At 45.9% G+C, this 23,095-nt stretch overlaps 1 protein-coding gene across 4 annotated transcripts in view; it reads left to right on the top strand.

Annotated features, from left to right (window-relative positions):
• Positions 1-23,095, top strand: part of FAM168A (family with sequence similarity 168 member A) — a 372,849-nt gene that overhangs the window by 42,842 nt on the left and 306,912 nt on the right. The window contains exons 2-3 of one of the 4 annotated variants that reach the window (XM_075919567.2): positions 1,750-1,878; positions 3,994-4,142. The exons of 1 other annotated variant lie outside the window; for it this stretch is intronic. The gene's annotated coding sequence lies outside the window, so the exon portion shown is untranslated. Of the gene's footprint in view, positions 1-1,749; positions 1,879-3,990; positions 4,143-23,095 lie in introns of all 4 variants that reach the window. 2 more of the 4 variants (XM_075919568.2, XM_075919569.2) reach the window with 2 other exon arrangements.

Below are 23,095 nucleotides of genomic sequence, written 5' to 3'. Positions count from 1 at the left end.
GTGGGGGTACAGTGGGGCTGGCCAGGGAAGATCACGTGGGTGGGGGGAGAACCGGCTGGCAGAAGCAGGGCTGGCTGGGGGGAAGGGGGGGCGGGGCAGGAGGGAGCAGTGGGGCTGGGCCAGGAGAGATTGCGGGGGGGGGGGGGGAACAGCTCACGGGGGCAGCAGGGCTTGCCAGGAGAGATTGGGAGAGAATTGGCTGGCGGGGACAGCTGGGCTGGGGGCAGGGAAGGGGGAGGGAGAATTGGTGAGCGGGACAGTTCAGGGCGAACACAGATCCTAAATAAAAATTTAAAAGCAGTGCCTTTTAAATATCCCCACTGCTGACAGTGAGGTTTAAAGGCACTACAGTGTGTCAGAATGGAGAGAACCTGGTGCATTCACCATCCGGAATGAGAATATGGATAAAAAATTGCAAAGATGGTGTCAGCTTTCTGAAAATAAATGAGCCCCTTTTCAATACATGATGTGGTGGAGCAGCGTTTTCTTGGATTACAGTCCATTTTTCCAATCCATATTCCCTTAACTTGTTGGTACTCAATGATTTGGCTTTCCACTAATGCTTATTCAAGCAGAGGGACTTTGCAATACTTTGTCCTGTTTGTTTTTCAGAAAGAAATATTGTAGTATGGCCTACTGCAATGTGCAGTTATTTTAATTTAAAAAAAATCTGATGAGAAAGAGGGTTGGCTTTAAAAATGTGGAGCAAATTACCTTTTTTCTCCAATTTATATATGAGATATGTGTATATAGGGGACTGCATGTTCAGGCCTGTAATAAATTAATTCCTTTAGCAAACACACTAAAGTTATCCTGTTCTTTTGCCAATCTGGCACAGGAAAACCACTCAAATCTCAAGAGGAATGCTCTGCCAATGAAAAGTCTCTCTGTACTTTTTAGATTCAGCATACCATTCTGACTGGGCATACCATTCATTTTTGAAAAAAAATGAACTGCTTTATTGCATTGACTTATTAACTTTATTGCATTTAGGTTTTTTGTATACAGGAGAAAAGCAAACTCTGCCGATGGAGAGCTGCTGGGTGTTTCTTCTACTCATGACTGAAGGGCTGAAGTAACCTGTAGGATCTCCAACTGCTTGCTACTCTCCAGTAGGAGAGTGTGTCTTGCTATCAGTACTTCGTTTCTTCTGTGTCCTGCTGCAGCTGTTCTAAATCTTTTGCCAAAGATGGTTATTAGGGGAAAAAATTGCAAGGGAACATGCTTAAAACATTGGGCCTAAATGTAGATGTTGACCAGTAGTCATTTTTCTGTCTTGCTCACAATTTGTTGTTCACTTTGGTTGGCCAGGGTAGCAGAATGTTTTGGAGAGGTGACAGTAATGGAGCCTGCTAGTGATGCAGCCCCCCCCCGCCCCCCAGTTGTATTGGAATAGCCACTTTGGGCCTTGTAAGTACATGAGCAGTCCCAAGACTGTAAGGTAAACACCTTTACAATTAAGTGATTGAGTGCATGTAAGGATCCTCAAACAGGACCCTTGGTGTAAATCAATGAACGTGAACTAGATGAAAAATCAGCAGGACTGGCTGGAGGCTTATGGGTTCTTTTTCCAGTCTTCCTTCTGCAGCCCCTTCACTCTTTGTTCTGTCCCTTACTTCTGCCTTCCTGATGGTAAATCTTTCCTTCTGAGATGTGGCTTTTGTGAGTATATACGCTCTCCTTCTGTTGATCAGGCAGGGAGCTTTCATCTTTCATTTCTTTCTAAGTTGTTTTCCTCCCTTCTTGCAGGAAAGCAGCAGGAACTATCTGGAAAGCACTAAAACTCTACAGAGTCAGAACCAAAAAGTTAAAAATTCAGAGAGTTGCTTGGACTCTGGAAGGTGTATGAAAGAGTTTCAGTAATACCATCATACTAACGTGAGTAACACACTTTTCTTCCAGAGCTCCCATAGTTGACTTTGCCTTGTTCTATAAGGTTTGTTATATCTGGAGCTCTGAGGAGGAAGTGAGGTGTCAGTAGAGGAAAGAAAATTGTGGTCTTACATTCTCCTGGCAAATGTTCTAGGTGAAACCTGTTTTTCCTTCTCATATGAGACACTACAGCATTGTTGAATTGTTGGTCTCTGCCAACAGTGCCAGCCTTCATTGTCCATTTGCCCAATATTTACACAAGGGCTGTTGCACTTTCTTCCCATTAATATTAGGGGTGTAAAATCCTGGTTAACCACTTAATCGGGAGCCGATGCGCAGGTGGGGAGCAACTACAGCCCAGAGCCTAGCCAAGCTGGAGTGGCTCCCTGCCTGCACTGCAGGCTGCTCTGGCCAGGCAGAGCCAGCCATAGGCAGGAGCTTCTCAGGTGGTGGGCATACCATCCTGTGCGGCAGGAGGGGAGGTGTTCTGACCAGGCTGGAGCGTCCCCTACCCATGCTGCAGCTTGGCAGGCCCAGCTAGGTTGCCAGTTGACCAGTTACTGGTAAGCATCACCTGGTAAGGTGATGCTAATCGGTTGCACCCCTAGTTAATATCAAGAAAGCCTCTATGGATCAAACAAGGAATTAGAATTGCTCACACATGAGCATAAATTCATCCATTTGGTATTATTGAATCAGATGAGATGTTTCACATGATTGGAACGTTACAATCAAAGGAGCGTGGCGCTGTATGTCAGCAATGGCATTATCTGGTTCAGAATCACTGGTAACTGGGAATAAAATGATCTTGAAAATGTATGGAGCAATGGCTTTACAGTTAAAGCACAAGATGGAGTATTGGTGTCTACTAGAGCAGTAGTTCCCAACCTTTTTTTATGCCACGGACCAGCAAACCCATTCACAAATTTTGGCAGACCAGTAACATTTCATTTGCATATGGGCATATTCATTCAGGGAAAAAAACATGATACAGTCTCATAGGGATGCTAAATTTCAATTAATCAGTTTAATCGAGTAATTGATGGAATTTCCATCAACTACTTGATTAATCAGTAAGGGGAATGGGGCACTCACTATCCCCAATGCACCTCTGACTTTTAAATGTAGTAAGAGCTACTCGCTGCTCTTACTACATTTTAAAGGCAGAGGCACAGCAGTTGGGACCTGGTGCGAGCGGGGACTGTTTCAATCTCCGCTCATACCATTTCCCCCGCTGCGTCTCTGCCTTCCCTGCCCTCTCCACAGAAAGTGCTGGGAGGGACTGGCTTTTAAGCCAGCTTCCCCCAGCTCCTGCTCCCTTGGCTTGCTACCTCTGATACAGAGGCAGCAAGGGATGGGGAAGCGACTAGTTGAGTAGTGACTCAACTACCTGATAAACCTAGGCTTATTGGGTAGTCAGCTAGTCCATTATATCCCTATAGCCTCATATGCTGATAACACTCTTTCCATTCCATCAGTATCTCAGGAGGATATTAAATAGTAGCTACTAAATATGTTGTATGGTGAGTAGTTGTGGCCGTGTTGGTCCCAAGGATGAGAGAGATAAGGCAGACTAACTTCTGTTTGTGGGAGAAACAAGCTTTTGTGCCACAGAGAAGAACTCTGTGGAGCTGAAAAGCTTGTCTCTCTTACTAACCGTTGATCTAATAAGGTGAGTAAGATAAAAGATATTATCTGTCTAGTGCAGTTTTTTCCTGTGGTCCCCTTCCTTATCAGTAATGGAATCTGCCTGTGCCCCTCCCCCCATTACTACATAGCAAAGTCTTCCTCAATAAAGGAGTTTTGGATGAAGGCAGAGCTGGGGGCTGAACTGGAGATGGGAGAGGAGCTGGAGCTAGAGCAAGAGCTGGCTTGGGGGCAGAGAGGGAATGAGGGCAGACATGGGTTGGGGTGGGACCAGAGAGTGAGTGGAGCTGAAGGGGCAGAATGGAGCTAATCTTGGGAGAGGGGAGGAAGCAGAGCTGGGCAGGGTCAGAGTGGAGCTGGCTGTACTGCCTCCATGCCCATCCATTGGGGCTGGCCCAGACCACCGTATACCCTGTTATTGTTCCTCAGTGTACCCCCCTCCCCCACTAAAATATGACATTTTTATATTAGCAGGTCTGGATAGCTTTCATCCAAGAGCTTTAAAAGAGCTGGCTAAGGAACTCACTGGACCCTTAATGTTGATTTTTCAATAAGTCTTGGAACACAGGTGGAAGCTCTAGAAGAGTGGAAGAAAGCTAATGTTGTGCCAGTATTTTAAAAGGGTAAATGGAATGATGATGATTATTGTAGGCCTGTCAGTCTGACATTGATACCAAGATAATGGACCATTTGATACAGGACTTGTGAAATCAAGAGTTAAAGGAGAGTAATATAATTTAATACAAGTCAACATGAGTTGATAGAAAATAGATCCTAAACTTGATGTCTTTTTTTTTTATGAGGTTTTGTTTGATAAAGGTAATAATGTTTACGTAATATACATTAACTTCTTTAGGGTGTTGAATTGGAAATGCGTGACATTTTGATTAAAAAAGTAGAAAGGTATAAATTAACATAACATACATTAAATGGATTGAAAGCTGGCTAACTGACAGATCTCAAAATACAATTTTAAATGGGGAAATGATCATGAGAAGAGTGTGTTTCCAGTGGGGTCCTGCATCTTATATTATTTAACGTTTTTATCAATAACCTGGAAGAAAACAAAATCATCATTGATAATGTTTACAGGTGACTGAGAAGTTGGGGAAGTGGTAAACAATAAAGATGACAGTCACTGATGTAAAGCAATCTGTATGTCTTGGTGAGATGGGTGGAAGCAAACAATGTGTTTTTAATATGGCTAAATGTAAATGTTTTATCTAAGAACAACGAATGTCAGCCATGTGTACAGAATGGGGGATTCTGCAAAGCAATGACTGAAAACAAATTTGGAGGTTGCAGTGGGTAATGTGAGCTCCCAATGTGATGCTAAAGGCTACTGAAGCTGTTAGGTGCATAAACAGGAGAATCTCAAGAAGAAGTAGAGAAGTTATTTTACATATTTATTTGGCACTGGTGCAATTACTTTTGGAATACTGTTTCCAGTTCTAATGCCCACAGTTTAAGGAGGTTGATAAATTGGAGAAGGTTCAGAGAAGAGCCACAAGAAGGATCCAGAGGATTAGAAAATGAGGTGTAGTAACAGACCCAAGAAGCTCAAACTATTTAGCTTATCAAAGAAAAGGTTAAGGAGTGATTTGATCACAGTATGTAAGTACCTACAGTGGGCACAAATATTTAGTAATGGTGTTGTCAGTCTGCCAGAGAAAGGTATAACATAGCTTCAACTTCCAACGTCTGGAAGTTGAAGCTACATAAATTCAGACTGGAAATCTGGCATAAATTTTAACAGTGAGGGTAATTAACCATTGGAACAGTTTACTAAATGTTGAGGTGGGTTCTCTATTTCTGGCAATTTAAAAATCAAGATAGGATGTTTTTCTTAAAAAAAAAAATCCTATAGAAATTATTCTGGGCAAGCTCTATGATTCTTTCCGACTCAGGCAAACTTTGCAACTCAGTATTAATCATGTTACTTATTATTTATAATTAACACCTTTCATGTAAAGATACAAAAATGCTTTATAAAGATGAGTATTATCCCTATTTTTCTCAAGGGTAAATCCAGGCAGCCAGAGATTAACCTGCCAAAACCCTCACAGCAAGTCGGTGAACCAAGTGAATATAGGGCCCAGATCTTCTGGTTGATACTCTTTTGCTCTATATTCTTACCTTCAGATTCCATAGACTGAGTGTAAACATCATTTAGAAACTATCTGAGGGTTTTGGCCCAGAAAAGTGAAGAAAATAGCTGCATAAATATTAGTATAGTTCTTTAAAATACGAATTTTTATAACTTGATTTTATAGCTCAGAGCTATAAAGGGCAAGTGAGGAAGCTAAACAAAGAAAAATGGTACAAAGACTTTATCTCAGAAAATGTCCCGAAGTAATGAGCCCCCATATGATGGTCTAGACCAGTGGTCCCCAACCTTTTTGTGGCCAATAGCACATTCATGTTTTCTGAAGAGTGTGGCGGGTGCCAACAATTTTTCAAGGCTTATTTTGTGTTTGTACATTAAATAATACAAAAAACATCATATTTAATATTACATAGTATATTAATCCATAAGATGAAAAAGGTAATTTTACATGTAAAAGGTATTAATTAAATTATTCAGCAATTATTTGCCCCCCCTTCCCTTTGGAGAAAAAATAGAAAAAAGGCGTCAAATGTGCAAATTGAAGGCTATTTTCATATTAAATGTGAATTGGGTAAATTTGATAGAAACTTAATTTAGTTGGATAATTTTTATTTTAATTATATTGTAATTCATTTTTAAACAAAATTCTACATTTAAAAAAGGGGGGAATGTGCAAATGTTGAGCGAAATAAGCACCCTCTCCCCCCCTCCAAAAAAAAATCATGGCACCTTTAAATCTCACACTCCCCAACCCCACCATGTCCCCACTGTCTGCTGTCATGTCTCCTCCCCTTGCTCCATCAGCTTGCCTGGTGCCTGCTGCCCCCCAACCTCTCACCTTCCTCTGCTGTCCTGACTCCTGCCCTTCTCACTGCCCTCAGCCCTCCTGAAATCTGCCCCCTCCACCAGCCCTTCTCTCCCCCTGTGCCCACTCCTCCAGGAGACCCACTCTGATCATGTGAGCTACCCCCTCTCCTAATACCTCCCTCCACATACCTGCCCTGTCTCTATCCTCTGGTGCTGGTCCCTCCCCTGCAGGTGTCTGCCCTTCTGCTTCACCCCCAGAATCCTCTGGCACCTGCACCTTCCCTTAGCCCTGCACCCTCCTGGTGCCTCCCTCTTTCCTCACTGCCCCTGCCCCCTGTGCCCTCTTTTTACCTGATGCTCTTCCCCTCTCCACCCTCTGCCCCCGTTCCCCTCATGCCCCTGTACCCTCACACATGATTTGCTCCATCCCCGCCTTCCTCATGCCCACCCCTTCTTTCAAGCCTTCTCCCAATACCTTCCTCTTCCCCCCCCCCCCGGCCCCCAATGCCCTTACCCTCTCTTCTTACAGCATCACCCTTTCCCCCCTCCCACTGACATCTCCCCTCCTGCCCCTTTCCTCATTGTCTCCATTTGGCCCCCTGGCATTTGTGTCTCCTCCATGCTGTCCCTTGGTGCCTTCCCCTTTCTTCTCCTGACCTGCCCCCCTTCCCTCTGCACAAGCCCCTTCCTCTCCCACCCCTTTCCCCTATTTTTTCCACACCCCCACCTTCTGCCTTCCAGTTTGAGTCTGTGATCGGGCCCGGCCCCAGCTGCTTCCATGACCCCAGACCACGTGCCGGGCCTGGAGCTGGGCCGTGCAGTTTTAAAATTTAAATTCCTGGGCTGTGACATCACGGCACGCCGGGCGTCTCCCATCTCAGCTGTTGTGCTGGAGTTTGAACACGCCGTGCATGTGCTCCCTCAGATGTCTTGTGAACCTGGCGTCTCCCCCCTCAGCTGTTGCGTGGAGAGGGTGCGCGAGACTATTGGAAGGAGTGCATGCCGCTGCACAACAGCTGAGAGGGGAGATGCTGGTTCGCAAGACGTCCGAGGGAGCGCAAGCGCAGCGAACACGCCATGCAACAACTGAGAAGGAAGACGCCCGGTTTGCAAGACATCCAAGGGAGCGCATGCGCAGCATGTTCGCCACATATGCGCTCCCTTGGATGTCTTGCGAACCAGCGTCTCCCTTCTCAGCTGTTGCGCAGTGGCATGCGCTCCCTCCGATAGTCGCGCGCACCCCACTTTGGACACCACTGTTTTAAAACACCGGCGCGGGCGCACATAAATGCCCTGGCGGGCGCCATGGCTCCTGCGGGCACCATGTTGGGGACCCCTGGCCTAGATGGTACTGGGTCCTGCCATGAGAGCAGGGGGCTGGACCCAATGATCTCTCAAGGTCCCTTCCAGTTCTAGTGTTCTATGATTCTATGTTTTGCTATCAACAGTGTTTTTTTCTGTTATATAATGAATGTCTCTTTTACTGCCGGTGAAAGTGTTGGACTGAGAAGCATGGTAAATCAAGTGTTCTATCTAGAGAGCACAGGTAGTTTCACTGTAACTTTAAACCACGCTGAGCTGGGTGGGGCGGCTTATAAAGGGGTTGAGAGGTTTACTTCAGTACTCATGCTGCACCTTTGGTCGTTTGTCCTTGTTTTCGGTTAACATCCATGATTCCCCATTGGTATTACTTGTAATAATACCTTTATGCTGGGGATGACTGTGTCTGACAACTCATTTCACATAATTTCTGGATAGCTCTTGGAATAAAACTATTTTGGTCACGGGTAACTGGGTCCAGATTTGAATTATGGACAAAAGGGCAATTTGTGTACCAAGTGTAGTTTCTTGAGAATACTCTGATTTTTACAGATTAATTTTTGTTAATGACCCATTAATTTGAATTTTGCTAATCAGGTTTATATTGATTTAAAACAAACCTGTTTTGTTTTTCCTATATAGGAAGAGTACACTATAACATGCCTTGATGCACTCACAAACCAGTGGTGGTTTTTTTCAGCAACAGATAAACTAATGGCAGCAAAAATATATAGTATTGATTTTTTTTTCCTTGTGGCTTGTGAGGGGTTGTTAATACAGCAGGTACACAAGAGCACTCATGTCTGTCTCTGCAGTAATCTCTAATAAATTGCCTTTAAAAAAACATTTTTGTCTGTAGTTGCAGTGACTTGATTTGTGGGGCAGATGATATCTCAAGGCATATAATTACTCGTTTTTAGGTTGTGCGAAAGGAGGTAGGATGAATTCTGATGAATTATCTGTAACAATAAACACCTCTCCTATTATTCATACAGGTTTCCTTGTATGTTTTCTTATTATTTGGTATAGCGATTTGAGGACCATTCTTTTATTATCAGGAAACAAAATTTATGGAACCAGATACTTGTCCTGGTCCTGCACATAAGATTGCTGTAAGGTATTGATTTATGTTCTGAAAGCTAACTATTCTTTTCCTTTAGGATTACTAAATTGTAAGAGAGCTTACTATCCAATAATGTGCTGCATCCTTTTTTTGTTTATGGTTGAGAGGAGATGGTCAAAATGCACAATAAGAAGATGGTTTTACTGATATAGTAAGCAGTTTTGGTAATACAGGTTGAACCTCTCTATTCTAGCACCCTCAGGACCTGACTGGTACCAGAGAATTTGCTGAACCACAGGAGGTCAGAATTGTCCAGCAGCTTTACCAACGCTTTTATTGCTTACTGTGCTCTTAGAAGACACTCAGGGGTAAATTAGAGCTAAATAACACAGAACACTGAGAGCCAGGACAGGTGGCTGTAAACAAACGTTATGGAACCACAAGAAACTTGGCCACACCCATGATGAGTGGACATTTGGCTAACTAAAATCATGCCAGGCTACAGAGGTTGCCAGATCAGAGCGTGCCAGACTAGAGAGGTTTAACCTGCATACAGGCAGTCCCCAGGTTACGTACAAGATAGGGATTGTAGGTTTGTTCTTAAGTTGAATCTGTATGTAAGTCGGAACTGGCGTCCAGATTCAGCTGCTGCTGAAATTGACCAGCGGCTGACTACAGGAAGCCCGAGGCAGAGTTGATCTGCCCCGGGCTTCCTGGAATCAGCCTCTGATCCGTTTCAACAGGCTGAATCTGGACGCCAGTTCCGACTTACATACAGATTCAACTTAAGAACCCCAGGCGTCCCCAAGTCAGCTGCTGCTGAAACTGATCAGCGGCTGATTCCAGGAAGCCCAGGGCAGAGCAACTGTGCCTCGGGCTTCCTGTAGTCAGCGCTGGTCAGTTTCAGCAGCAGCTGACTTGGGGACGCCTGGGGCAGAGCAGCTGGGGTGCTCCTCGGCGCTACTGGACCAACCCAGCAGCACCCCAGCTGCTCTACCCCAGGCGTCCTGATTCAGCCACTGCTGAAACTGACCAGCAGCGGCTGAATCAGGACGCCTGGGGCAGAGCAGCTGGGGTGCTGCCGGGTTGGTCCAGTAGTGCCCAGAGCGGCGCTGCGGGACCAACCGGCAGCGCCCCAGCTGCTCTACCACAGGCGTCCGGAGAAAAGCCTGGTCTGCTTGGGGGGGGGGGGGGGGGTACATACTAGCTGCGCCGGCCCCCCCCCCCAGCAGACCAGGGAGACGCGGGTGGCGGACCGAGACGCACCGCGGTCCCGCCGCCCGGGTCCTCCGCGGCTTTGCTCAGCGTCTCCCTGGTCTGCTGGAGACCAGCAGACCAGGGAGACGGGGAGCAAAGCCTCTGAGGACGCCAGCAGCGGGACAGCCGCGGCGCGTCTGGGCTGTCCGCTGCCCGCGTGCTCCGCGGCTTTGCTCCCCGTCTCCCTGGTTTTTTGCATCTCACTTGTGTGGCCCCTAACTGATTTTTCTGTGGGTCAGTGGCCCCAAACCCAAAAAAGGTTCCCCACCTCTCCCATAAATAAAGACAACGTTGAAAAGTTTTGTGTTGGACATATTTTATTTAAATATGAAGTCTGGCCAACAAGCTCCCAACTGGGGCCAACTTCCTATCTGGCCACAGCATCATAACACCCCTTCACTCCCTACACACCCCAACCCTGAGCCCATCATACACCTGAACCCCCTTCCCTGAGCCCCCCACATACCAAGTCTTATGCCACAACATTCCTGCACCACCCACACACTGCAGACACTGCCCTGCCCATCATACACCCAACCCCCTGCTTTGAGCCCCTACACCCCAACCCAAACTCCTGCACCCCGATATCCACAAGTCTGCGGCTTGCTCAGCACTCCAGCCGTCCACCTGATGCCAACACTCTCCAGCCTGGAGCTCCCTTCCCAAGCCAGCATCCCCTTCTCCATCTCCTGCACCCATATTCCCTCCCAGAGGTTGCACCTCTCATCCCTTCCCATACCCAAATCTTTCATTCCCACCCCAGAGCCCGCACCTCCTGTCTCAACTCAGTTAGGACTTGGGGACAGCAAGTGATGGAGAGGGGGAGAATGGAGAGAGCGGGGCTTCAAGGAAGGGGTGGGGTAGATCTTGGCTTGCCCTGACATTTAAAAAGTGATCTTGGGTGTAAAAAGGTTTGAGACCACTGTCCTAGATGAATAAGGCCTCTGGGGATAGAGAATAGATAGGTAAATGTTGACAATTACATTTTCATAAAAAGTACTTACTGTTTTGATTCTTTGTATGTTGTTTTCTCTGCACATCATCTCTTTGGTTTTGCAACTGGGACTTGTAATAGGTATCTTTGTGGTCATTCCCACATTTACTCCCACATTCAACATGTTAAGGGAGGTAGGTGTGTGTGTGTGTGTCTGTCTCTCTCTCTCTCTCTCTCTCTCTCTCTCTGAAAGTGTTTCTTATGGAAGTGTTACATTTTGTGTAGGATTTCCAGGTGCCAGAGGCAAAGGGTATCCATAGCAAGTATGGTTTGATAAGATGATTGACTGGATGTGATGTTATGCTTGCACAAACGCTGTGAAGGCAGCAACATGTGGAGGAAGTTTGCTGGGTAGTGACTCTGTGTACTATGTTTACTATGCACTGTGATTTGATTTCATGGTGCTTTACACTTTTGAAGAAGCTTTGTGTAGCAAAGCCATAAAGTAGGTGACATATAGTTACTAAAAGGAAAGAAAGAAAAGTGGTTTCTATTCCAAGTTCAGACTCTATTGGGATTCCAGGTTTTGAAGCCATAAGCATAAACCTTTTCCAATCTGTATGTTCCTCCACTGGCTGAGGGTCAAACAGTCTCTTCGCATCTGTACCATGCAAACAGCAATTAAGGTCTGCCAGTCCAGACCACATTCCTCTTCTTATGGGTGAGCTGGAAGGGCAAACTAAAACATTTCTGCAGTGTCTAGGTCATTGCAACATTTGCTCCTTGTTTATCATAATGAGTTTGTCCCAAACATAATGCTACATTCATAAAATCATAGAACCATAGAGCTGGAAGAGTCCTCAGAAGGTCATCAAGTCCAGCCTCCTGCTCTAGGCAGGACCAATCCCAACTAAATCAACCTGGCCAGGGCTTTGTCAAGCCGAGACTTAAACACCTCTAGGGATGGAGACTCCGCTACTTCCCTAGGTGACCCATTCCAGTGCTTCACTACCCTCCTAGTGAAATAGTTTTTCCTAATATCCAACCTGGACCTCTCCCACCATAACTTGAGACCATTGCTCCTTGTTCTGCCATCTGTCACTACTGAGAACAGCCTCTCTCCATCCTCTTAGGAACCTCCCTTCAGGAAGTTGAAGGCTGCTATCAAATCCCCCCTCGCTCTTCGCTTCTGCAGACTAAACAGACCCAACTCCCTCAGCCTCTCCTCATAGGTCATGTGCACCAGCGCCCTAATCATTTTGGCTGCCCTCCGCTGGACCCTCTCCAATGCGTCCACATCCTTTTTGTAGTGGGGGTCACAGAACAGGACACAATACAGCAGATGTGGCCTCACCAAAGCCGAATAAAGGGGAATAATGACATCTCTGGATCTGCTGGCAATGCTCCTCCTAATGCAACCTAATATGCCATTAGCCTTCTTGGCTACAAGGACACACTGTTGACTCATATTCAGCTTCTCATCCACTGTAACCCCCAGGTCCTTTTCTGCAGAACTACTACTTAACTGGTTGGTTCCCAGCTTGTAACTATGCTTGGGATTCTTCCGTCCCAAGTGCAGGACTCTGCACTTGTCCTTGTTGAACCTCATCACATTTCCTGTGGTCCAATCCTCCAATTTGTCTAAGTCACTCTGGACCCTATCTCTGCCCTCAAGTGCATCTACCTCTCCCCCTGGCTTAGTGCCATCCTCAAACTTGCTGAGGGTGCAATCCATCCCCTCATCCAGGTCATTAATAAAGATATTGAACAAAACCGGTCCTAGAACCGAACCTTGGGGCACTCCGCTAGAAACCGACCACCATCCTGACATCGAGCCGTTGATGATTACCCGCTAGGCCTGGCCTTTTAGCCATCTTTCTATCTATCTTACTGTCCATTTATCCAATCCACATTCCCTTAACTTGCTGGCAAGAATATTTCTCATGTCCACAGAGCCAGTTACCACATCTTAGAAGCTAATCAGATTGGTCAGGCACGACTTTCCCTTTTTGAATCCATGCTGACTATTCCTAATCACTTTCCTCTCTTCCAAGTGCCTCAAAATGGATTCCTTAGGGATCCCTTCCATGATTTTTCCAGGAACTGAGGTAAGACTGACCGGCCTATAGTTCCCTGGATCATCCTCCTTCTCTTTTTTGAAGATGGGCACTACATTTGCCTTTTTCCAATCATCCGGGATTTCTCGGGATTTCTACATTAGGCTATCTTCAGAAGCCTTTGATATCAGTATTATGGGTGCCCAAATCAGAATAAAGACTTCTTTTTTTTCAGGTTACTCAGGGCCCTCAAGATTTTGGGTGTTTATGATTAGCTCGCTATTTATCCTTCGCAAGTGGGATAATACAGATTCTGTGAGGAAAAGCTCCCTATTTTCATCCTGCATGGTTCCCTATGGGAACTCTTGTGTAAAATATTTAAATCCGAAGGAAGATCCAGTTAGTTTGTTATATACCTGACAAGTTACACAGACACTTTTTGGGTCACATTGCCAAATGGGAAAGGTACCAGCAATACTATGTATGACCAAGAGCTGTGTTTTTGTGTAGCTTGTTCTATTTGTTGTAGTCTAATATTGAGCTAAGAAGTAAGTTTAAATATACAAAACCAACAAGGAGTCCAGTGGCACCTTAAGGACTAACAAATCTATTAGAGCATAAGCTTTTGTTAGATACAGCCCACTTCCTCGGAAGCTTGAAGCAAAAAACCTGCCTTTCTTTCATTAAAATATCTGAGGAAGTGAGTTGTATCTCAAAAAAGCTTATAGGGGTGCGGAATCTTTTTTGGGTTGGGGGCTACTGACCTACAGAAAAATCAGTTGGGGGCCGCACACAAGTGAGAAGCAGGAAAAATAAACCCTCCCCAGCCTTCCCCTCCAAGGGTATGTCTACACTGTAAAGTTAATTCGAACTAACAGACATTAGTTCGTATTAACTTTGATAGGTGCTACACAGGCAAATCGCTAGTTCGAACTTAATTCGAACTAGCGGAGCGCTTAATTCGAAGTAGGTAAACCTCATTCTACAAGGACTAATGCCTAGTTCGAATTAAGAAGTTTGAATTAAGGGCTGTGTAGCCACTTAATTCGAACTAGTGGGAGGCTAGCCCTCCCCAGCTTTCCCTGGTGGCCACTCTGGGCACCACCAGGGAAACTCTTCTGCCCCCCCTCCTGGCCCCGGAGCCCTTAAAGGGGCACGGGCTGGCTACGGTGCCCGTGCCAGGTGTAAGCCTGCCAGCACCCAGCCAGCAGACCCTGCACCTGGCATGGCCCGGGCCAGCTACCCGCTGCCATCCAGCCCTCCGCCTCTTCCCAGGACTAGGCTGGCAGCTCCCGGGAGCCTGCCCAGATCCGCAAGAGGTGGGCACCCGCCTGGTCTAGTGCGGACATCGTGGACCTCATCCATGACCTCCGCACTAGGCACAAGAAAGTGGCCGTCTAGGGCAGGATAGCTTCCAGCCTGGCCACCCAGGAGCAGGTGTGCATGAAAATCAGGGTGGTCCAGTGAGACCTCCAACCCTGAGCCCTGAGCTTAGAATGGCCGTACTGGGTCAGACCAAAGGTCCATCTAGCCCAGTAGCCTGTCTGCCGACAGCGGCCAGCACTAGGTACCCTGTAGGGGATGGACCAAAGACAATGACCAAGCCATTTGTCTCGTGCCATCCATCACCAGCCTTCCTCAAACAGAGGCCATGGACACCATTTCTACCCCCTGGCTAATAGCACTCCATGGACCCAACCTCCCATGAATTGATCTAACGTCTCTTTAAACTCTGTTCTAGTTTTAGCCTTCACAGCCTCCTGCAGCAAGGAGTTCCACAGGTTGACTATTTGCTTTGTGAAGAAGAACTTACTGTTATTAGTTTGAAGCCTGCTACCCATTCATTTCATTTGGTGTCCTCTAGTCCTTCTGTTATGGGAACTAATGAAGAACTTTTCTGTATGCACCCTCTCCACACCACTCATGCTTTTATAGACCTCTATCATATCCCCCCTCCGTCTCCTCTTTTCTAAACTGAAAAGTCCCAGTCTCTTTAGCCTCTCTTCAGATGGGACCTGTTCCAAACCCCTGATCATTTTAGTTGCCCTCCCCTCTCCCACCCTCTCTCTTCCCCTCTCCCACCTCCTTTTCCCAGTCTCCCCGAGTTCTGTTGAATAAAGAGTTTCTATTTTTGAACACACGTTTTCTTTATTTTGTACATCAGGAAGGGGGGCTAGGGAAGGGTAAGTGGAAGGAGGTGAGGGAGGAATGGGGAACGAGCCCCCAGTGGGGAGTACTGGGGTGGCTCTGCGGGCTGCTCGGGATGGAAGCTCTCCTGCAGCCCCCCGATTGCCCTTCCGCCCCGGATGGCAGCCTGCGGCAAGTGCAGCCGGTCTCATGGCCGAGTGCTGTAATGTGCCCAGTGTGGGCACTCCAAGCCAGGACTGCTTTGCAAGCGGGGAACCCCTGAGAACTCTCTGTCCGGGGTGGAGGTCGGGTCCCTTTAAGCACAGCCCTTGGCTAGCCTGAGACAGCAGCTCCACACACTAAGTCCTAACCTGATGCCCTGCTGGTACTGCTTCCGGCCATCCTTAACCTCTATTCAGGGTCCACTCAGTGTGGACATGCACTGGGGCGCTAGGGTATCACTTACCCTCCATGCTTTAGACTGGAGCAGCTTCACTGTGTGTCTCCCTCTCCCCAACCACTGCTCTTCGGAGATGGGGTGCATGGGCAAGGGGGACACCCTGACTTCAGCACTTGCTCCCCCTCTCTCCCCCCACTGCACAGCTAGCAGGAGAATCCTGGGAGCCACTTGGCTGCAGGATGGAGTAGGAGCAGCAGCTCTTACTACATTTAAAATGCAGAATCACAGTGTGAGTGGTTCCAGAGGTGGTACGAGCCAGGACTGCTCATTCCTGGCTGGAGTTGGCTCCTGGAGCTACCCCCGCTGCAGCTCTGCACAGTGGCGCTTACCTACTAATTGTATAGTTGATACAATTTCTATCGACTATGCGATTAGCCAGATAATCACATTTTAACATTCTTAGGCAGTAGGCTCCCGTGTGTATTGATTCCAGCCTGCATCCCTTACCCTCCATGCTGCTTCCTCTCTATCTGAGGCAACAGTGCAGGGATGAGGGGACCAAGCAGATCCGGTGGTCATGGGGAGCCAGCTTTTAAGCCAGCTCCCCACGGGCACCAGCTCTCACTCCCCTCCCACTTGCTACCTCTGATACAGAGGCAGCAAGGTGGGGGAGAATGCGTGTAGTTGACAAGATTAACCGATAAGCCCAGGCTTATCAATTAATCGTATAGTTGTCTACATGATGAAATCCCTAAATCTTCACCCCATCCTCAGTGCTTAGTAGGGATGTTAAATATTGGTTAACTGAATAGTTGATTAACCTCATGAATTCTTATTGGTTAGTTGACTAGTCTATAGTCCCCAGGGGTGGGGCTGGCAGCCAGTGCGCTCCGGCCTTGTTCCGGTGGAGCCCTGGCCTTTCTGCACTGCTGCCTCTGTGCCAGCTCCCCTGTGCCAGCTGTGCCTCAGTGCCAGTTTTAAAAACCAGCTCCCCTCATAGACCGGCTGCCTGTTGCTCTAGGTTGCTGCCTTTGATACAGAGGCAGCAGTGAGGGGTGGCAGCAGCCCCTGTCTGGGGGTGGTAGAGCTGAGCTCCTATATCTGGTGCAAGCTGGAACTGAGCTGGGCTGCCTGCCCGTCTGGCTCCTAATACACTTTAAATGCAGAACCACAGCGGAGGGTAGATCCTTGACCTAGCACTGAGCCAGGCTGCTGGCCAGCCTGCTAAAAAGTTTGCTGGCAAGAGGAATGGGGGATATGTGTGGAGTCTATAGCATTAACCAATAAGCTTTTGCGTATCAGTTAATTGACTACACTATTACATCCGTAGTGTGTAAGAGGAAGAGAGAGAAACTTCCTGCTTTTAGGGAAACAGGTATTCAGGGTTCCCAAGCACATCTGTAACAAAATGTGTCTTATTTAACTGTGTGAGAAGAGAGAGACCTTTATCAGAGATTTTCCAGAAGAGAGAGAGAGAGGACACAGTTAACCTAATGAAACAGAACATACATTCCAGTTTTATACATTTTCTCCCACTTCCTTGATGCTAAGAGCTCTGTTTGACTAGTAGATACCATGCCAGGAGGAAAAATAGCCATAGCTAACACCTCTGCGCAATTGTGGATTAAGTATACTTAACTCTATATATGAAATTAGCTGATACTGGCAGAAACATTGTCATTATTGTTTTGCTTCTGCTGGCGCAGCTTTGAAAAACTGCAGCCTGAGGAGAAGGGGGAGCCTTATTTAAAAATAAGTGATAAAACAAAGCTACACAAAATGATTTCATAGCCTGTTTTAAGAGCCCTCCTGTGTGCATTGCCTTGACCTACTAAAAGCCTATCACAATAAAAAAGCTTGGCATGCAAACTTGTCAGTCCCTCCTGTGAAAGCCATTATCTTCTAAACAGCTGTGTAAAAATCAGCATTTCAGAAAACAATGAAAACCTGAAACTATCAGGAATGAAAAGGCCCTTATGCCACTCACCCTCCTGCCATGCCAAAGGCACAGCAATCTATAATTTCCCTTAATTCCGAAGGGAAAGAGTATGAGTCCTTACAAAGATAGTTTCTTTTGATTAATTATACCCCCTGCAGTTTTTTTAATTCTAGCACCCCAAGGTCATCTGCGGAAAGCTTTGTATTTAATTCAGAGGGATAAAAAAATGTGTTAGTACAGAGCTACTTCTGAAAAATTAAAGGGCAGAAAATCTATGTACAAAATTTGCTGATTCCATTATCCCAAAGAGAGAAGAATAAGACCATAGCCCCATCTGCTCACCCTGGTCTCTCAACAAAGCTTATCAACTTGACCCAAACACTTGAAGTGGGTTGTACCCATGAAAGCTCATGATATCATCTACATTTTTTGTTAGTCTCTAAGGTGTGGCAGGACTATTTGTTGGTTTTTAAGTTTTTCCTGTCTGAGGAGAGATGTGTAAAATCCAGATTAAATGCAGTGACACTTCTTCCCCTGCAGGTGTCACAGCATCCAACTGAACCACTACAGGGCACAGAGATACCCAACAATAGAAGAGGAGACCAGGCTTAGAGCAGTGGTTTCCAACTCTTTCTCTGCCATGACACATCTGGATACCTTTAATTATTTTGAGCCCCCTCACCATACTGTCTCCAAATAAACTCTCCTCCTTCTCACCTCGGCTTAAGCGGATTTCAGTCTGTAGAATAGTTATGTTTTAATCAGTTCACACCAAGACCCCCGTTCTGTCCCAGCCCAAACCAGTTCTGCCTCCATCCCTACCCACCTCCATCAGTTTATCCCCCAACACTCCAACCACCCCAGTTTCCCACCTTATACTTTGCACCCATCCACCTTTGCTTCTCCTGTGTTTCTTCCCATCTCCCAGTCCTGAGAGACTGTAGCAGAGTCCCTGCTCCCCTTCCAGGCTAGGGGGAAGCTCCATGGGCTCTTTCTGCTGTCCCCAGAGAGCAGCTGCAGGATTGGAGGATGAGAGGCAAAGAAGGAGAGAGAGCCTGAGCTCTGATTGATTGCTCTACTGCTGGAAGAGGCAGGGCAGTGAAGCAGACAGTCAATCGGAACAGAGCTCTCCCCCTTTCCTTCCTCCCTCCTTACCCATGCACAACTCCACAGGACTCATATTTGCCTCACTTTGGGGAACGGAATGTGATATACGCACTCTATTTGAAAGGGGCCTCACTGTGGGAGCAAAAGTACAGAATGCAGTCCGAATCAGACATCAATGAAAATACCAGGGAAGGGGTTTTTTGTTCCTATGTGTAGGGTTGTTGTTTTTTAAATTCCACAACACACCTGTTTGTGCCTGAAGACACACCAGTTGTGAAACACTGGGTTAGAATATATAAGTACAGATCGTTAGGAGGCTAATACAGGAAAAGATATGGGGCAGAGAAGAGCTGCATGGGTCGATAAAAGAGCAAAGACATCAACAGAAGAAGAGTCAAAAACTAGTGATTCAGCAGGAGAAGAGGAAAATGGAAGGAGTCGTTACAAATCTTGCCTCCTATCTAATGAGCGTTTGCTTACTTGCTAGTTTGATTTTTGTTTTTCAATTTGCAGATACTGGTAGAAGGCACCTTGCTGTGAGAAACTTAGAGCTTTTCATTACAGCAGAATTCTCATTAAGGGATGGGGCTTCCCTGATTATGAAGCCTATAAAAGCAATCAAGCATCACACGAGCAGTGGCACAAGAGCCAGCAAACATTTGAAACTAGGGAGCTGGGGAGAGGTGGAGTGTGTTTTTGTTTTATTTTCCCAACTGGAGCTTAGGACAGGTACAGGAGCAGTCATACCCCAAAGAATGGAAGATGCAATGAAGATGACCGGATGTGGAAGCTACAGGATGTGGTTATCCTGATGGAACATAATATCTGAGGAATGGAGATGCAGATAGAAACTCCGGTAGCATTCCGAAGGGGATTTGAGGAGAAGATGGAGGGCAGGCAAGAGGAAGCTAAAGGGAAACATCAGGACTCATAGATGCAAGCTGAATTGGAGACCTGTGAGGGCAAATTGCTGGGTGAGAAAAGTGGCCAGTGGAAACATGATTATGAGAACCGGGCAGAGGAAAAGACTTGCTAGTGAAGGAGAAACAGCGCTCAGGAACAGGTTTGCTGAACTGGAAAATAAAGAATGGGCGCAGCAGGCAGTATTACGTGGGAGGGTAAGGAAGATGAGAAGAGAAGTCCTACAAGAACACGGGAAGAGTCAATGGAGACAGCCAGAGTTTGGAGCTTCAAAAGGATAGAGGATGATGCACAGAAGATAACTAGGGAGAACAAAAGACAAAAGGACTTGCAGCCAGTTAAAACAGGAGCAAGGCTGGAGAATCGCTCTCTCTCTCTCTCTCTCTCTCTCTCTGCTGATCTGGAGAACAGAAGTGTTTCCTGCCTGTTAGGAACTAAGATATGGGATGTGGGCCTGAGGCTGAAGAGGATCCTTACTGGAGCAGGTAAAAATCCTCTGATTGTCCTTCACCTGGGAATAAATGGCACTATTAATTTCTGGTTGAAACACTTGACACTATGCCAGCCTGTAAAGAACTTAAAGAAATGGACGCTCAGGTGGGATTCTACTTGTTCCAAGAGGAGGAGAAAAAGCAGAACAAGATTATAATGATTGACATATGGCTCAGGCACTAGTAGTATAAGATGGCTTTGGGATATTCAACCACTAGAAGGCATTCATGGACACAGAACTCACAGATTCATGGGACTGACTCTACCTAAATAGGGAGGGAAACAGACTTCTGGGATGGACACTGTCAAAACCAATTAAAAGAGGTTTAAACTATGAATTTGGGGGAGATGACATGGAGATTCTCATGTAATACTAATATTTAGTAGGAGGAAAATCAAGAGAGAGGATACAGTAATTCATAAAAGAACAGCAGAGGGTAGGAGAAGGGTATCAAGAAAAAAGACAGCGCCAATACCAATGAAACAAATCATGACATAGCAGATACTGGCAGTAGAATGACTGTACCTAATCAGGTGAGGAATCTGGGTGAAACCAAGCTGTCACAACTCACAAGAAGTCTCGGTAACAATGATTCTGGAAGTCAAACCACATATTATAGGGATAGCAAATGTGTTAGAATACTAGTCATAACTAGAGCACAGGTATTGAAGAGTATGTGCTGTTTGGGAAAGACAGAAATAAAGGTAAAGGTGGTAGAGTATCACAATGACAAGGTAGAATATAAAGAAATTAGAAGCAACAGAATGAACCAAACCAAACCAATTTGATCAAAATAACTCTGGAAAAGAAAGCTACCAGGGGTTCCATGGAGATAGTGTTAAAGATGTCTATAGACTCCTTTCCCCCGATCTGATTTGGATATGGATAGAGACCTGTTTCATATTTTTAATGAAATAAATACTACTGGCAATTGTGTGATTATTGGAGAATTTAATTTCCCAGATATAAATTGGAGGACAAGGGCTACTAATAATCATAGAAACAGAAGGGACCTGAATAAATCATCACCTCCTGTCCCCTGCAATCAAGGCAGGACTTAAGTAATAATTAGACCATTCTTGACAGATATTTCTCTAACCTGTTCTTTAAAACCTACAGTAATGGAGATTGCAAAACCACCCAAAGTAACTTATTTCAATGCCCAACCACCTTCTTATCCTCTCAAATATTCAGGATAACAATTTCTCACCCTCCTTCTCATAACAACCTTTTATGTGCTTGAAGACTTACATTCCCTCCCCTTAATCTTCTCTTCTCCAGACTAAACAAACCTAATTTTTAAATCTTCCCTCATATAATGATTTCTAGACCTTTAATCACTTTTGTTCTCCTCTGAACTTTCTCCAACTTGTCCAAAACTTTGAGAACAGCACATTATACTCCAGCTGAGGCCTAATCAGCATGGAGTACAGCAGAATAACTTCATATCTTGCTTATAGCACTCCTGCTAATGCACCCCAGAATAATGGTTTGCTGCTCTTTTTTTTAACAGTGTCACTCTGTTGACTGTTGTTTAGCTTGTCTATCTATCATCCCTAGATCAAGATCCCTTTCCAAAGTACTTCTTCCTAGGTAGTCATTTCCCATTTTCTATTATTCTATGATTTCATAAGTATGCAACTGATTGTTCCTTCCTAAGCAGAGTACTTTGCATTTGTCCATATTGCATTTCATCCTATTTACTTCAGACCATTTTTCCAGATCATTTTGACTTGAATTATAATTCTATCCTCCAAAGCACTTGGCAATACCTCCCAGCCTGATGTCATCTGGAAACTGTACAGGTATACTCTCCATGCCATTATCTAAATCATTAATGAACATACACACACCAGTTCCCCAACATCTTTCTGGATGAAATAGTTGAAGTACCTGTGATCATCCTCCTCATATTTCCTCTTCCATTTGTATTTCTTAGAATTTACTTGGACTAATCAGTCTATTTGCAGTTGAATTTCTCTAGCTCAATCACTTATTTCTAGGCCTGTGTTCATGGTTTGCTAAATCAGGGGTGGACAACCTTTTCAAACCAAAGAGCCAAAGTACATCAAAATTCAGAACAAATGGTCAACAAAGAGCCATATAAGAATGCCCATTTGCATGACTGAAAATATACAAGTTAACATTATGGATAATTTACATGATGATTAATTATAGCATAAATGAAACATTGTACTCACAGCCTTTATATAATGGGACTTCTGCTGCTGCATCTTTTTGCATTTCTTTGAAGTTTACATCATAACTGGTTAAATCCAGCTTCATGCAGGCATTCAGGCTGTCTTCTGTTGATCTTATGGTAGGGGGCTAGGGATGTGCGGGTGCAGGAGTCTGGGTTGGGGTGTATGGGGGGGCTCAGGGAAGGGGGTTTGGGTATATGATGGACTCAAAGCACAGGGTTGGAGTATGTGGGGGTGTACCCCAGCCCCAAGAGGTGCTGTGAATAGCCAGCTTCAGCTCTGGTAGCCACCCACCACATGGTGACTGCTGGAGCTGAATCTGGCTGTGGTGCAGCAGCCATGGGGACCGGGGCCAGGATGTACCAGTCCTGGCCCCAAGAGCAATCACAAATAGCTGGCTTCAGCTCCAGCAGCCACACACCCAGGATATATCCCAGCCCCAGTCATGGAGCAGCTGCAGCGTAGCTGAGCTCCGGCAGCTGCCTATCACATGGCCCTGGTCCCTGCTGCCCTCCTCCTCCTCCAAGCTCACCAGCAGCAGCTTACTTTCAAGGTGCAAGGAAGGTGAGTGCTGCCGTTGAGGAGGTGGGTGGAAGTACAGTTTTTGCATGCCGCCAAGGCGCGCTATTGGTGAACTCCAAAAGAGCCATGTTTAGATCTCTCCCGAGCCATAGGTTGCCTACCCCTGTGCTAATTGAATGTTCTTTTGATCCAGGTTTGGTTTACATAGAACTCCTTGCTCCTTTAGTCACACCATGCTTCTCTTCTGATGTCCCCCTCGGTTATCTGTATCTACTTTAGATTGAACCTTCTTTCATAAGGCTGCATATGTGCCTGGTGTGT

Source organism: Pelodiscus sinensis, chromosome 1 (genome assembly GCF_052426305.1).
Source record: "Pelodiscus sinensis isolate ZL-2025 chromosome 1, ASM5242630v1, whole genome shotgun sequence".
NCBI lineage: Eukaryota > Metazoa > Chordata > Testudines > Trionychidae > Pelodiscus > Pelodiscus sinensis.
Note: the sequence above shows the minus strand (reverse complement) of the source record. Positions and strands in the feature narration are given on the sequence as shown.